At 40.7% G+C, this 14,044-nt stretch overlaps 1 protein-coding gene across 1 annotated transcript in view; it reads right to left on the reverse strand.

Moving 5' to 3' along the window:
* LOC123372070 (bifunctional heparan sulfate N-deacetylase/N-sulfotransferase 4-like) overlaps positions 1–14,044 on the reverse strand; it is a 189,028-nt gene that overhangs the window by 119,669 nt on the left and 55,315 nt on the right. The gene's annotated exons all lie outside the window — the stretch shown is intronic.

A 14,044-nucleotide genomic window follows, 5' to 3' on the forward strand; every position in this document is an offset into this window, starting at 1 on the left:
GTAACAGAAACAGGGCAAGATCCTACATAGACTTGTACATGTTTTGATGTTTGGCAATATTTTAACTCAGGTCTCTAGATGTAACAATATACTAATCAATTGAACCACCATAAACACGGTGTTTATATGTAAAATTGGAGTAATGAAATTTACTAAAACTCAAAATACAGGTATTGCTTGCCAACCTGGGCATTAAAGGCTTTTGGTTTCACTTACCTGTTAAAACTTCTTTAAAATTGTAGCTTGTAGGCCAAATTTAGCCACGGTAAATGGACTGTAACTCCCTATTGACTTCAGTAGGAGTTGTGTGCATTTACCTCATGGCTATGTTGTTATGTTTATTTTTTCTAAAAAAAATGTATGCTCCTAAAACATGCAAGTCTGATTGCACTGGAGACAGAATAGCTTCTGCCATCTACTCCTACTGCCTCATCAGTGTGTCTCAGGTCAATTTTGTGTACAACATCTGTATAAATAAAAGACAGAAGTCTCTGCACACTTTCAGTCTTTGACCTCACTGACGAGACTGCCAAGCAGTGATGCTTCCAATGGCAGTTTTTACTACATGAATGTCTCTCCACTTGGGACTGGTCTGAGAACAACAAACATTTTACATCGGTCATGATATAGATACCAGCTGGATAATGCTTTCATGTCTCTACTGCCTTGAACAGTTTTGAATTGGTGAAGAGCTTTAATTATCAGCAATCTTTTGGGCACCTATCATGTTGCTCTCAAGAAATAAAATAGAAATAGTCAAAAGATATAATAACAAAGTTCACAGTAGTCAGATATTTATATTCTTCCACTGTTCAAAGAAAGAGGCAGGCATTGGCCTACAGGTATTGAAACTCCAACTAATATCTCCTTTCATGGCAGGGACATCTGGTCACTAATCATTAAATTTGTCAGTTACAGGAAAATGCTTAGCCCAGTTGTCTCAGTGTTTGAAAGCGAAAAAGCATTTCTGACCACCAACTAACTATGAAACATATTTGAAATTAACATGTATCTTAGCAGTGGAAGTCTGTGTTTATGATAACAGACAACTAAAGATGTTTGTCATTTGGGACATACACTGGGCTTCCACACAACCTAAGAGACAGTCAGCAAGTTTTTATTTTCCTTTATTTTTAAACTTAACTACATAGAGAATTTTAAGGTAGAGGTAACAAGAAGTTATTCAAGTAGTTTAAGAACTGTTATCCAAGGAAATAAATTAGCAAGGGACAACAACAAGTGACATCTAACTGTAGTAAACTGTGTGCCTTAGCACTGAATATTAAGAGATTAGTATTGTCTCCAGCCTATCTGGTTATACATTTATTAACTAGATCATTTTCCTTTTGTGACCTCACCATACGTTAGTACATCAGTGCTTGATCCTCACATTGTAATATTACACATTATGTATTATGAGACCAAATACAAAGGGAACTGGTAGACAAATGTAACAATTATGTTCCAGTATACTGCAATTATAATATGAAGATGGTCAGCACCAGAAATACTCATTGGGTCAGAGCTTCAGTGGTTGAAAATTGTCACAGCTCCATTTAAGTCAACAGAGCTATGCAGAATGCCACCAGTTTAGAATCTGGGCCATTATTTTTAGAAACATAGTTTTCCAATATATGCAGTGCTTCTTGCATTTCAGACTGGTATGCTGAGCAAAATCAATGTGGTTTGTCTTTGTGGATGAAAGACCCTGAAGTATTATCAATTAAAATATGGTATACCACTTGTTTTATCATCTCATTTTTTCCTTTCCAAATCCCCTTGCAATGTTATTTCGTAAAATTTTATTTCGTAAGATCACAAAAAGGGGAAGGGGGAAAAAATCGAGAAAAGAAACATTCTCATTAGGTCTCATGAAGTAAGGTATCATTAGAAGAGTACAACAAGGATTAAGTTCTAAATCCTATAAACTATGGTCATATGATTTTCTCAGTCTAAAGGGTAAATGTGTCACTCAACATTTATTGCGAGCACCAAAGACCATTTTTTTTGTCATTTCAGTATAACACACGTCACATATATTCATTTATATGGAAATTAATTTCATTTTTATTGTCTCATTGTATGTTAACATTAAAGAGACGCTATCGGATAGGTGAGTCCTAACATTTGACCAAATGTTATATTGTTTGTAAGTGTGGGGAATGTCTTACACAGATCTCAGTATCTTTCTAGAAAATAAACACAAAAAGATCAATCCTGCCTTGAGAATAATTGAACCCTTTCCCTATTTTTAATAATTACTTATTCAATCAAGATTCTCATTGACTCCAGCTGGCTTCAGCAATAATTTTGCTAGATGAAGAATACACTCTGTTGTGCTTTGTAGGCACAGTCCATAATAATAGGGAATACAGATCTGCACCACACCAGGAGATCAGCAGTTGGCATTCAGAATGCCTCCTGGGTGCACACAGACCGCTGCATGCCTGCCCTCTTAAGGAATTAAACATCTGCATTGGTGGCCAGCTCTGCTGCCTGCATAGGGTTGCCAACTTTCTAACTGCACAAAACCGAACAGCCTTGCCCCACCTGTGCCCCTTTTCCAAGGCCTTATCCCCCGTCCCTCCATCCCCCCTCTCTCTATCGCTCGCTGTCCCCCACCCTCACTCACTTGCTCATTTTTACTGGGCTGGGGCAGGGGGTTGGGGTACACGAGTGAGTGAGAGCCCTGGCAGGGTGCCGGCTCTGGGGTGGGCCAGAAATGAGAAGCTCAGGATATGGGGGAGGGCTCTGGGTTGGGGCAGGGGTGCGGACTCTTGGGTGGGGCCTGAGATGAGGGGTTTGGGGTGCAGGATGGGGCACTGGGCTGGGGGATGGAGCCAAGGAGTTCAGAGTGTAGGAGAGGGCTCTGGTCTGAGGCAGGGGTTTGGGGCGAGGGAGGGGATGAGGGCTCCAGGTGGCACATACATTTTGGGGCTCCCCGGAAGGCAGCGACATGTCCCTTGGCTCCTAGGCATTGGGGAGGCCAGGCGGTTCCTCATGCAGGCACTGTCCCTGTAGTTCCCGTTGGCGGAGGTTCCCGGCCAATGGGAGCTGTGGGAGCTGGCGCTTGGGGCAGGGGCAATGTGCGGCGCTCCCTGGCGGTCTCTCTGCTTAGGAGCCAGAGGGACATCTCACCGCTTCTGGGAGCCACATGGAGCCAGGTAGGGATTTTTAACAGCCCAGTCAGCACAGTTGAAAACTGGACACCTGGCAACCCTATGCCTGCATGGAGCCCTGGTTCACTCTTCCCTGCTCCCTTTATGGCACTGTGTGACTCAGCAGATCAGGAATAGTGCAGTCTCTACATCCCTTGAGAGCAAGGATTAGTCCTTATGCAGGCTTCACAAGAAGGGTAGGTGTCTTATGCCCTCCTCAACCACTGCACAGCCACATAAAGACCATGCAGAATTTGGCCAGGAGGAAGGACATTTAAACAATGAGCATTTTACCTGATTCAGAACCAAATCTGGAGTCCTACAGAGGACCCTCTTTTCTTCTCAGAGGAAGCATTCCCACCATCAGAGGCTAGAGAAACCTTCCTCTGCTCTGTGGAAAAGCTCATCAGGTTCCTGATCTCCCCCACTCAACTTCAAAATCATCACCTCACTTATGTCTGTCATCAGCACTGACTTCACTGTTAATGTGTTATGTGGATTCCTTTGCAAACACTTATTTCCCCACTTCCCAGCTGAATATTTCTTCACTTTCCAACAGTGTCTGTCAAGCCCCCTCTCCCCAACATCCAAAATTTAGATCCTGCTCTGCTGCTCAGCTGCCACTTAGAACTGTAGGTGCCTAAATTTCTTCCAGAAATCCAGGACCCTAGCTCACACCTAGGCCTTGGGGGGATTCTCAGTCAGGTATTCCCCCACCTAGCTTGCCTGAGGGGCTCAATCCCACAAATATTCTCAGAGCATGCCTAACTCAGATAGAACACAGTGCCACAGCACCCTAGGACAGTATTCACAGCTGAGAATACGAAATAGAGATTAACTCTCTAGTCCAGAGTTAGGCACCTATGACCCAGATCCTCAATAATATTTAGATTTCTAATTCCCATGGGAGTTAGGTGCCAAAATACCTTTGAGGTGGTGGGGCTATGGCCCTTTGGGGGCAGGGCCAGGCCCCACCCATCTCCTTGGCATTTCCTATAGGCTAGTTTCATCCAGTTCCTGCTCAGCTTGCTGGCTTCTGTGATCCCATTCTTAGATGCCTAACTCTCCCTATACATTGCGTAGAGTCTGGGCACCTAACTTGAGACTGATGATTTCACTGGGCAGCAGGGCACCTAAAGTTAGGTATTACAATGCAGAGCCTAAGTCCCCATTGTGGATTTAGCCATAGATCGATGGTGGTATCTTTGGCCAGAGTATTTATAGGCCTCTTCATTTTTGGTTATTTTATCATCATTCAAAAAAAAATCAGTGTTAGTTCTTCTGAGTAAGGATTGCTGAATAGGGCAATTAGCATAGAATAACTATTTAGATATGGTGACTCACATAAAAAAACTGCAGATTCTATGGTAGATTCTAAGCCAGTAATTAAACTAATGTTATTTTATTCTGAATAAGTAAGTTAAATAAATCTAATAAAATAATCATTTAACATGGAAAGAACCACAAAGCATATCTAAGTTTGGTGAAACATGCATGACCTCATGCCAGGCTAAGCACATTTTTTTAAAAAGTAAGCAAAGTGTTTTTTTCAAGTAGGGCACTTAAATTAGGTGGACTCTTTTTAGAATTTTGTGTTTCAATTTATTAATTGATTCTTCACGTTGTCAGTAAGTCTACCTCTCTCTAGGACATCCATAAGATAAATCTTTTTTTCTTTATATTGCATTTACACTCAGCAGTATTTTACATTAATCCATGTAATTACCTTTTGTATGTTTGAGTTGCTTTGTCTTTATTCTTCATAATTGGTGCATCTATTAAGCAAGAATGATATTTTCCCATAGTGTCCTTGTTAATTACAACTGTATCCTTCATTTGCATAATAAACTTTTTGGGGAAATTTTTGCAGTAACATTTCATGGCTAATAGGAAGCAATTTGCTTTCCTTTATTAAGTACATTAAAACTTCATGCCCCAGACATCATTGACTGTAAACATTTGATACTGCTCAAATTTAATGCACCAAGGCATTTTGCTCTGCCATATTAGGTTTTATTTATGTGCTATGTTCTGGATTGTTAGGCACTAATGAGACTTCAGCTCTTTTTGTTCTAAGGCCTGAACACTAACCTCATTTTAATGAGTTCATTATTTGCTGTCTTCTGAATGGAAGGCAACAAATTTTCCTTTTAATTAAAGGTCAAAACACCTCTGGCTAAGGAAAGTGAAGAGGTTATCAAGCCCTTAGAGAATGGCTTTTTCTGATATCTACTCCAAGCAGAGGCAGACCAGATTGGGGTGGGAGATGTTTCTCTGGAGACCAAAGTTCTAAATTTAACAACACTAAAACACAGTTGCTAGAGTTCCTTAATCATTGTAAAAAACAACAACAACAAAACCCCCAAAAACAAAAACAAACTCCCAAAAGTCAGCCAAAGTAATTAAAGATGCTTTACTCCTAACCCAGAGGCCTGCATGGATCAATACCACTGCTAAAGCACGATCTGTTGTTTGAATGAGGAATGATTTACACATTGCTGAGGACAGGTGACAGATTAATTGAGCTGCAAAAACCAATCTAATATTTTTTATCAGTGAAAGTGAGTTACCATCAATATTTTTGGTGCTGCTTCTAGTGAGACAGAGAACTGTATGATGTGGTTAGTGAACATTTCCTTTTTATGAACATTCTATGCATATTCATGTGAAATTACAATGGCAACTTTAGGCAGATTAAGTAATAATACAGGTATTCATTTGTATAGCACTTTGTCTTTAAAATGGTGTACAATGATTAGCTATTTAGGGCAAGATTTGCTACCCTAACTCATATTGAGTAATATCTTATTTCACAAGACATTTCACTGGAAAACATAAGACTACTTATGTGTAAGGTACTCCTCCTAAGTAAGGGTTTTTCTTAAGATGTCACTTCCTTCATGTGAGGCAGCACCTGCAGCAGGCTAACCCTGCAACAAGCAAGTCGCTGGCAACAAATAAAAATAATAGCTCAGCATCAGGCCTACCTTCCCTCAAGGAGGCTCTGGCTGGTAGTAGTCTCTCAAGAGTTCCTGAGCCCAGCCAGGCTTCTCTCCTGGAGTGAGAGCTGGAGATCTGCTCTCCCTCCCAGCAAACCCCACATTGAGCTGGGATGTTCCATTTTAACCTCTCCCTCCAAGCCTGATACCTGTTGAGTTTGGGGGGTAGGAGGGAGAGTGGTGGGGCCCATGCGGCCATGCCTGACACCTACTTCAGATGTAGCAGGGTGAGATTGAGCTCACAGCTGTGATGCAGAGAGTACCTTTCCAGGACCTGAGGAAGAGCTCTGCGTAGCTTGAAAGCTGGTCTCTCTCACCAACAGAAATTGATCCAATAGAAGATATTGCCTCAATCACCATGTCCCTCTGAGCAAACAGCGCCTCATTAACCCTTTCCTGGCCAAAGTGAGATTTGTATATCCCATCACAACAATACCAAAAGATATGGTGGGAGCGGGGGAAGATACTTCTGCTCTCCAAACTATCTCTGATTTGCTACTACCATCCTGAATTATGCAATTTCCACATTATCATCCTAGAAAATGGCCCTTGCTTGGAAAAGTGTTCCAATATCTGACAAATATGGGCTAATAGGCTACAGCTATGGCATCTTTCATGGCCATATCATTATTTAAAGGTGATATGACAAAGTGTTGCAAACATACGGTAGCCTTCCCAATGCTCAGTGTCATAATTCATGGTGGAGGAGATCCTTATGCAGACTAGAAATTCCCTTATTACCAGTTTCTCTTCCTTTTACATATCTTATCCCCCCACCATCACCACTGTCTAATGAAATCATGCCTTGTACTTTGTACTTCCATATATACTTCCAGTTTTCTGATGTCTCCCTTCTTCTCACTTGCTACCTTTAACATCTGCCATTAATGCTTTGCAGTAATATATCACAGAGGTTCCCAAGCTGTGGTCCATGGAATGCTTGCTAGAGGTCTGTGGAATGCTGACTGGTCACATAGTGCTGGCTCTGCTTCTCGTTAGCAGCTGCTAATTTGCAGAAGAAAGCTAAAAATACAGTAAATAATTTCTCAATGTTTCTTTTCCATGTAAGCACATTTGTAGTTGTTACAGGGATGTGCATTGAACATGAAAGGGTGGCCTGTAAGGACAGGAGGTGAATCCCAGTTCCATCTCTCTCTGGTCTATGCAACCCAACAATTCCTGATATAGATCTTTTAATCTTCAAAGCAACCGTAGTCCTCACATCTCTGAAGTATTTAACCAAGTATCAGACTCACAGACAGGAAAATTAAGCAGAGAAATTAAATGGTCTAACACTAGAGAAAGAGTCTGTGTTCACAGTCCAATGTTTGGACCACAAGGCCAGCTCGTTTTTTTAAAAAGAAGGACAATCCAGTCTATTTTAGCTGTACTGGTCCTTGCGAAAACAGACAAGGGGTTAGATCCTGACCCCACTGAAGTCAGTGGGAGTTTTACCATTTATTTCAATGGGTCCACTTGAGAAAGACAACATGAGTGTAATACAATGGTCCATTCCCTCTTGCTGGCAGGAATACTTGGTTCAGCCTATTACCATTTTGATCATAAAACATCCCCTACAGTATTGGCTACAAGATGGACATGGACCAGTTTTGCCAGAAAATTTAAATTCCTTCCCTTCTCGCACATGATGCTGTATTTTGGGGCAACCTGTTGTTGAAAATTGACAAGAAACCATTAAGGTGGAGAGAGTGCCTCATCAACATGGCTGACCTGGCAGGTAAAGAGAGTGGGTAATGCTTCAGAAAGGTGGACCTCGGACAAATTAGAAAAGATTTTGTCTGACTTTTTAGAAATCTTTTATTAATTCCTAGCGGACAGAAACTGAGATGTCACTCTCCTTTTCCCCCTCTTCCCTCCCATCCCCCAATTCAGTCCTTTCCTTTTCCTTTCTTCACATTTCTTTGTTTTTTGTTCTTTTGTCATTTACTAATCTCCCCTTATTTTGGTTAAAAAATCAATACAATATAAATAAAAAGAAACTTTTTGACTACATAATGTATGGATCATAAATGTGTGGAGCCAATATCATATCACTGAGTTATGAGCCAGATTGTTAACGGCATTTAAGCATCTGTAGATAAGTGCCTAGTGGGATTTTCAAAAGTGCTTAAGTAGTTAGGTGCCTATATGGCATTGAAATCAATCAGCATCTTTAATCTCCTCTATACCTTTGAAAATCTGGCCCTTTGCAACAATTGCACAATTGGAAAACCCACTCTATAAGCTAGAAATCAACAAGATTTTGTGTTTTCCCATAAAACTGAGTTTGAATACACATCTGTTTTTAATAGCACGTTTATGCCAAAACAATAATTGATGATTTAATATCTCTTATTATATAATGACATATGTAATGTTCCAAGAATATAAAGCAGTGAAGTAAAACTCTTCCATACAGACAGCTGTTGTGAAGAATAATAAAACAGATGAGCCACAATAAAAAAAATGGTGATCACCAAAAATCATGGCAGGAAAGAAGGGCGACATTATTTGAGGTGGGGGTAGAAGGGGGAGAAATTGAGCACTCGGGCAATGCTCATTGTTCTCTAGACAAATGACCAGTTATGGGAAGGCAGGCCACATTTTACACCGATTTACACCTATGCAACAGGTCATTATGTTATTTAATATCATGAACACCCAAGGAATCCTGAAAATATAGAGAAAATGATATCTAAGGCAATGGAAAAGTATTTTAAGACCCACCATTGGAAATACACCAGTAAACATATTGAAATATGGAATTAATGAAGTTGCTTGGATGCAACTCGGATCAGAATGTGCCTGTATGTCACCCAGGGAACACTGAATGGGGACACTGAGGTAACATTAGCTGTTATCAAAGGCAAAAATGGACACTCTTAAGGATGACACTATGTGAGTATGATATGAACTGTGTACAGTATGTGCAAAACTTAATATAAAATAACAAATAATTTTAAGTGTAATATAATAAAAGCCTCTAAGACTTACGAGAAGTGTCAGGATTTTATATTCTAAGGTACGCAACATAGATATTTATGCTGATGATCTGTTACAGCAGGGGTCGGCAACCTCTGGCACGCGGCTCGCCAGGGTAAGCACCCTGGAGGGCTGGACCAGTTTGTTTATCTGCCGCGTTGGCAGGTTCAGCCGATCATGGCTCTCACTGGCCGCTGTTCACTGTCCCAGGCCAATGGGGGTGGCGGGAAGCCGCGGCCAGCACATCCCTCGCCTGCACAGCTTCCCACCACCCCCATTGGCCTGGGACAGTGAACAGTGGCCAGTGGGAGCCGCGGTCCACTGAACCTGCCGACGCGGCAGGTAAACAAACTGGCCTGGACCACCAGGGTTCTTACCCTGGCGAACCGTGTGCCAGAGGTTGCTGACCCCTGATCTACAGGATATCAAATAGGTTCCAGCCTGCATCGCAATCTTCAAAATAATGCCCAATCTCCTCTATTTGTCATTCCACTTGTCTCCTTCTTGTACTTGTGCCTTTGTTCCCATTCTTCGCGCTACTCCTGACTCTTAGACCATCCTCTTTTGAGAGTACCAAGCTCCTCATTTTTTTCTTCGAACCTCCTCTGGGGGGGCATGGATCAACATTCTCATCGTGCTCCCTTTCTATACCCAGCCTGGTCCGGGGAAGCTAATGATCCAACCAGTGGACCAGATTCGTTGATGAAAATCCTGGTCTTGTGCCACCTGAGGCACATTGCGCATACGCTAAGAAGAAATCCCCCTCTAGTCTCATTTGTTTTAATCAGCTTTCCGATGCTGACTTCTATTTGAGTGTCATCTCCTCCTTTTCTTCAGTCTAATTTAAAGTACCGACCAACCAACTGCACACAACAACTTCAAATCTACCGAGACAGAACTGAAAAACTTCAAGCCTGACTTTGCCCTTCGTTACAGGGTGCACTTCCTATGAAGCTACATCTGTGTAATTGAGGGCAGGATTCATCCTTCATACTCAATTATATAACATCAGTAATTCTCTTTATTTGTTGTGACCCTTTCCATTCCTTCTTTACTCCTTTCTTCACCTGTTATCATCATAGCTTCTATTTGTCTAGTTTTAGGATATCTTCTTCTGAGGTGATGTATACTCTCAACTTCCACTTAATGTTCTGTCTCTACATTTCCATTTAAATAAATGGGAGCTGAGGACAATTTGCATCTCAAAATGCTCAGTGCCTTGCAGTACTGGGCCCTTCGGACCTGTTTTAAAGTCCATTGAAGTCAATGGAAGTTTGTCCACTGATGTCAAAGGACCAGGTTCCTAGACTGTAAACTGGGATTGTATCTTTTCTATTTTTATTATTTCTTTAAGATGAAATAATAATCTACAGTGCCATATACATAATACATAATTAATATTAAGGAATCTGATGATACCAAACACAGACAGCCTGTCTACAGGTCTATTTTATATTATATAGCTGTGACTCCAAGCTTGACTCTCTACTTCAGTCTGCTCAGCATTGCCCTTACTGTTAGGTCCAACAGGATATGTCTGTTTCTTATATGCATAAAGGAGTAATATTTTGTCCTCATGTGTAATAAATGTATTACAAATAGAAGAATTTATTTTTCTTGACTGGAATCTCCAGTTTAGAACTACTTGTGCTGCTATTTTTTAACTCTTAGACTCAGAAAATTGTCAGGAGTCTAACTGCACATAATTCAGTACACAGGAGTGCGGCCGTTCCAGGAAAGGTTTGACCATTTTCAACAGAGTGGGATGAATGGGGTAATATTGCTCCAAATGCATCAACTACTCATGAGTTATTGACTAATAGTATTGCTATACAGTTCTGAACATGGCATTTCATTAAGCTGTTGACGCTATAATAGTGATAATGCATCTTAAGGAATTGCATGACCTGGTGCAAAACTTAACCACCTAGTCAATAAGGATGGTAAACAGTGGCTATTTTTCTCAGTGAAGAAGCAGTCTCTTTCAATTAGCATGAACACTGAAGCTCAGATATACCCACCTGGTCTGATTAAGCTTGCTGTAAGCTTTAGTAACTAGAGGCTCAAATCCAAGCAGAGCTACAATATGATTAACAGGGAGACATATACTGACAATAAACAATTGCTAGGTGAAAAATATAGAGAGGAAAATATGTGTTTTTATTTCAACAGGAAGCCAATTCAAAGGTTCAAGTCAATTCAATCTAATTGCTCTCATTATAAGTCACCCAAGAAGATCTTAAAGGGTTAAAATAGAGTTCACAGCCCGGACCCAAACTGAGTAGTCACTGGGCCTGTCCCTTATTCCATCACAGCAGAGATAAAGCTAATCTTCAGTGAACTGCAAGTAAGCAACAACTGTCTGTAGTAAAATGCTTTAATGTGTGCAAGAAATCTACAGGCTAGTTTTCAAACTACTGCTGGCCCTCAGTATAAATGAGATTGCTAATTTAAAGTGATTTGAAAAATACTAATAGAAAACCAAGTTCTGTTGAATATACATTTACACCAGTCCAACTAAGCTGAATTCAATAACATTGGACAGGTAAAACGGAGCAGAATCTGGCCCACGGCATTTATTTTCTAGCTAAGCATGAGTATCCCCCATTGATACTAATGGGAGTTACACACAGACCTCTGGGGTGGATGAACCCTAAAGGCATTAATCTTGCCACAGAACAGGGTCATTTGCACTGCAGTGACCTCAAACAGCTGTAACGCAATGGTTCATTGCACTTTCAACAGTGCAGTCAAGGGTCTTATGGAATGTCCATTATCAATCCATATTTTCAGAGGTTTATATAGCTTCAGGAAAAAAGAATACCAAACAAACTCCTTCAGGCTTACGCTTGGTATAAATAAGACTGACAGTCTGGGTGGGAAAAAACACCAAATTATTTTGCTCTTCAGAAAAGAAAAATTGACAGATGTACCATCTTCGACGTCCTGCCCCTTTTGCCATGTTTTTACAGTGACAGGAAAAACAACAATTACAATATGATAGCTATATTTTCATCTTTTGAATAAGGTTTTAACAGCCGGGTTAAGAGTTCACCATTCTGCATGGTGTCTACCAGCATTTTCTTCTTGTTTTGTAACTGACCACACTGGATAACAATGACGAATATACCTGATTTTCCAATTATTATTTGTTCAGTTGCTATTTGCAACAATATGCTTGGCTCCACACAAGATAGACAATGAAGAAAGATTTTACCAGCTGAAATATTGGCTAATTAGCAACATTCCCATCTGAATTGCAACCTTTCCTGTCCTCACTTAAAGCAGGGGGCTGTTTTTCTGAGACTTAGATATGAATGTGATCTTGGATTCCAAATTCCACCTTTAAATTTGAGACTGTTCCAGTTTTCAGAATTTTGGTGGTGGCTTGTTACTAATCTGGTTTTCTTTTATATTTACTTTTGGCTAAATTATGAACTTTAATAACAGTCCATAGTAAGGGATGGTAAAAACCTGTAGCCCCCCAGAGCAGGCATTGAGAGTCATTCTGCTCCAGGGAGGCAGAAAGTCTCTTGCAGCTTCCAGCTGTGCAGATGGCTACATACATCTGGGAGGAGGAAGAGTTGCAGTTTGCTTCTTCTTTGCGTCTGGCTGACTCTGCTGGGCCCTGCATGAGGGGTCAGAACCACAGCTCTACCTTCTGCCTATTCCTCTTAATCCCTTTTGGACACTGAGAGTTTCCAGGAGAGTAGAGATCAGTCCTTGTGCCACCAGAGTACCAGGACTGCAGATCTGCCTGGCCCTTATGCAGGCATGCAAAGGAGAGTGAAGTTCCTTACACAATTTCCGATATTCACCCTGGGATTCTATGTAAGGTCTAGGCAGAATCTGGCCATCTGCAATCATGTTTGATCCCCAGCACCAGAGCTGTCTGAAATTCAGAGGTAGAATAGTCATTTAAATTAGATCAATCATGTCAGATTAAAAAAAAATCTGAACTAAAAACACACCCTCAAAACTCAAAGGGACATTGACAAGATTAAAACGGTGTACTAATAAAAACAGCCACACCTCTCTCTCTATTTTAGGGATTTGTATTGGCGCCCATCACCATGCTGTGTGTCACTAATATTAATATTATAATTTAGAGTTTGAGATATATTATTTCTTTTTCAGCATACTTATCTCAAATTTCTGAACTCCTACCAATAATCTCAAATTTATACTTAAAATGTACTGTTTATAAACTGATGTATATGCCCTGTGGCAGCATTAGGTATTTTAAACTGCAGTCTCTCAGTAATAAAAACTGAGCTTGGAGCACAGGAAAGATATTCAAAATTTGGGCCTGTCCTTCAGTTTTCAGAATGGGCATGTATATACGATGAAACACACAACTAATGGCTCACTGTGGATGTCTCCAGACATTTAAATCAGGGGGTGCTTAATTTTTTTTTACTAGAAGAGGTAACGGAATCTGCAACAGATATTACATTTTAAAGGAAGGGGATGCCAGCAACACCCAAAGGCAAAAGGACAGAATGGAGCATGATCTTTCCATTTGTTGGGTTTTTTTCTATAAATCGTTATTTTTAAAAGCAGCTCAGTATGCCACCTCTTGCAATTTTATTCTCTCTTGTTGAATTTGGGTGTTCTTCTTAAAGCCCCAGACCCCGGGCTCAAGCAATTACATGAAAATCTCTGCTTTCATTTAACTCAATCAATTTATGCTGAGAGCTAGATCCTTTCCAGCCCCTGCCCCTAACATTGGAATCCTAGGTGTTCTGTTGGCATGGCAAGACTTGACATGACTGCACAGTCTTACTCTCTCTCCACAGCTTAGAAGCCATGGAGCCAAAGTAAATGGTCCACAGAGAAGCATTAACTTCAGCTGTGCTTTGATGAAGAGATTTTCTGGGGAAGCATGCAATTCCTAATATCTGC

Source organism: Mauremys mutica, chromosome 5 (genome assembly GCF_020497125.1).
Source record: "Mauremys mutica isolate MM-2020 ecotype Southern chromosome 5, ASM2049712v1, whole genome shotgun sequence".
Lineage (NCBI taxonomy): Eukaryota > Metazoa > Chordata > Testudines > Geoemydidae > Mauremys > Mauremys mutica.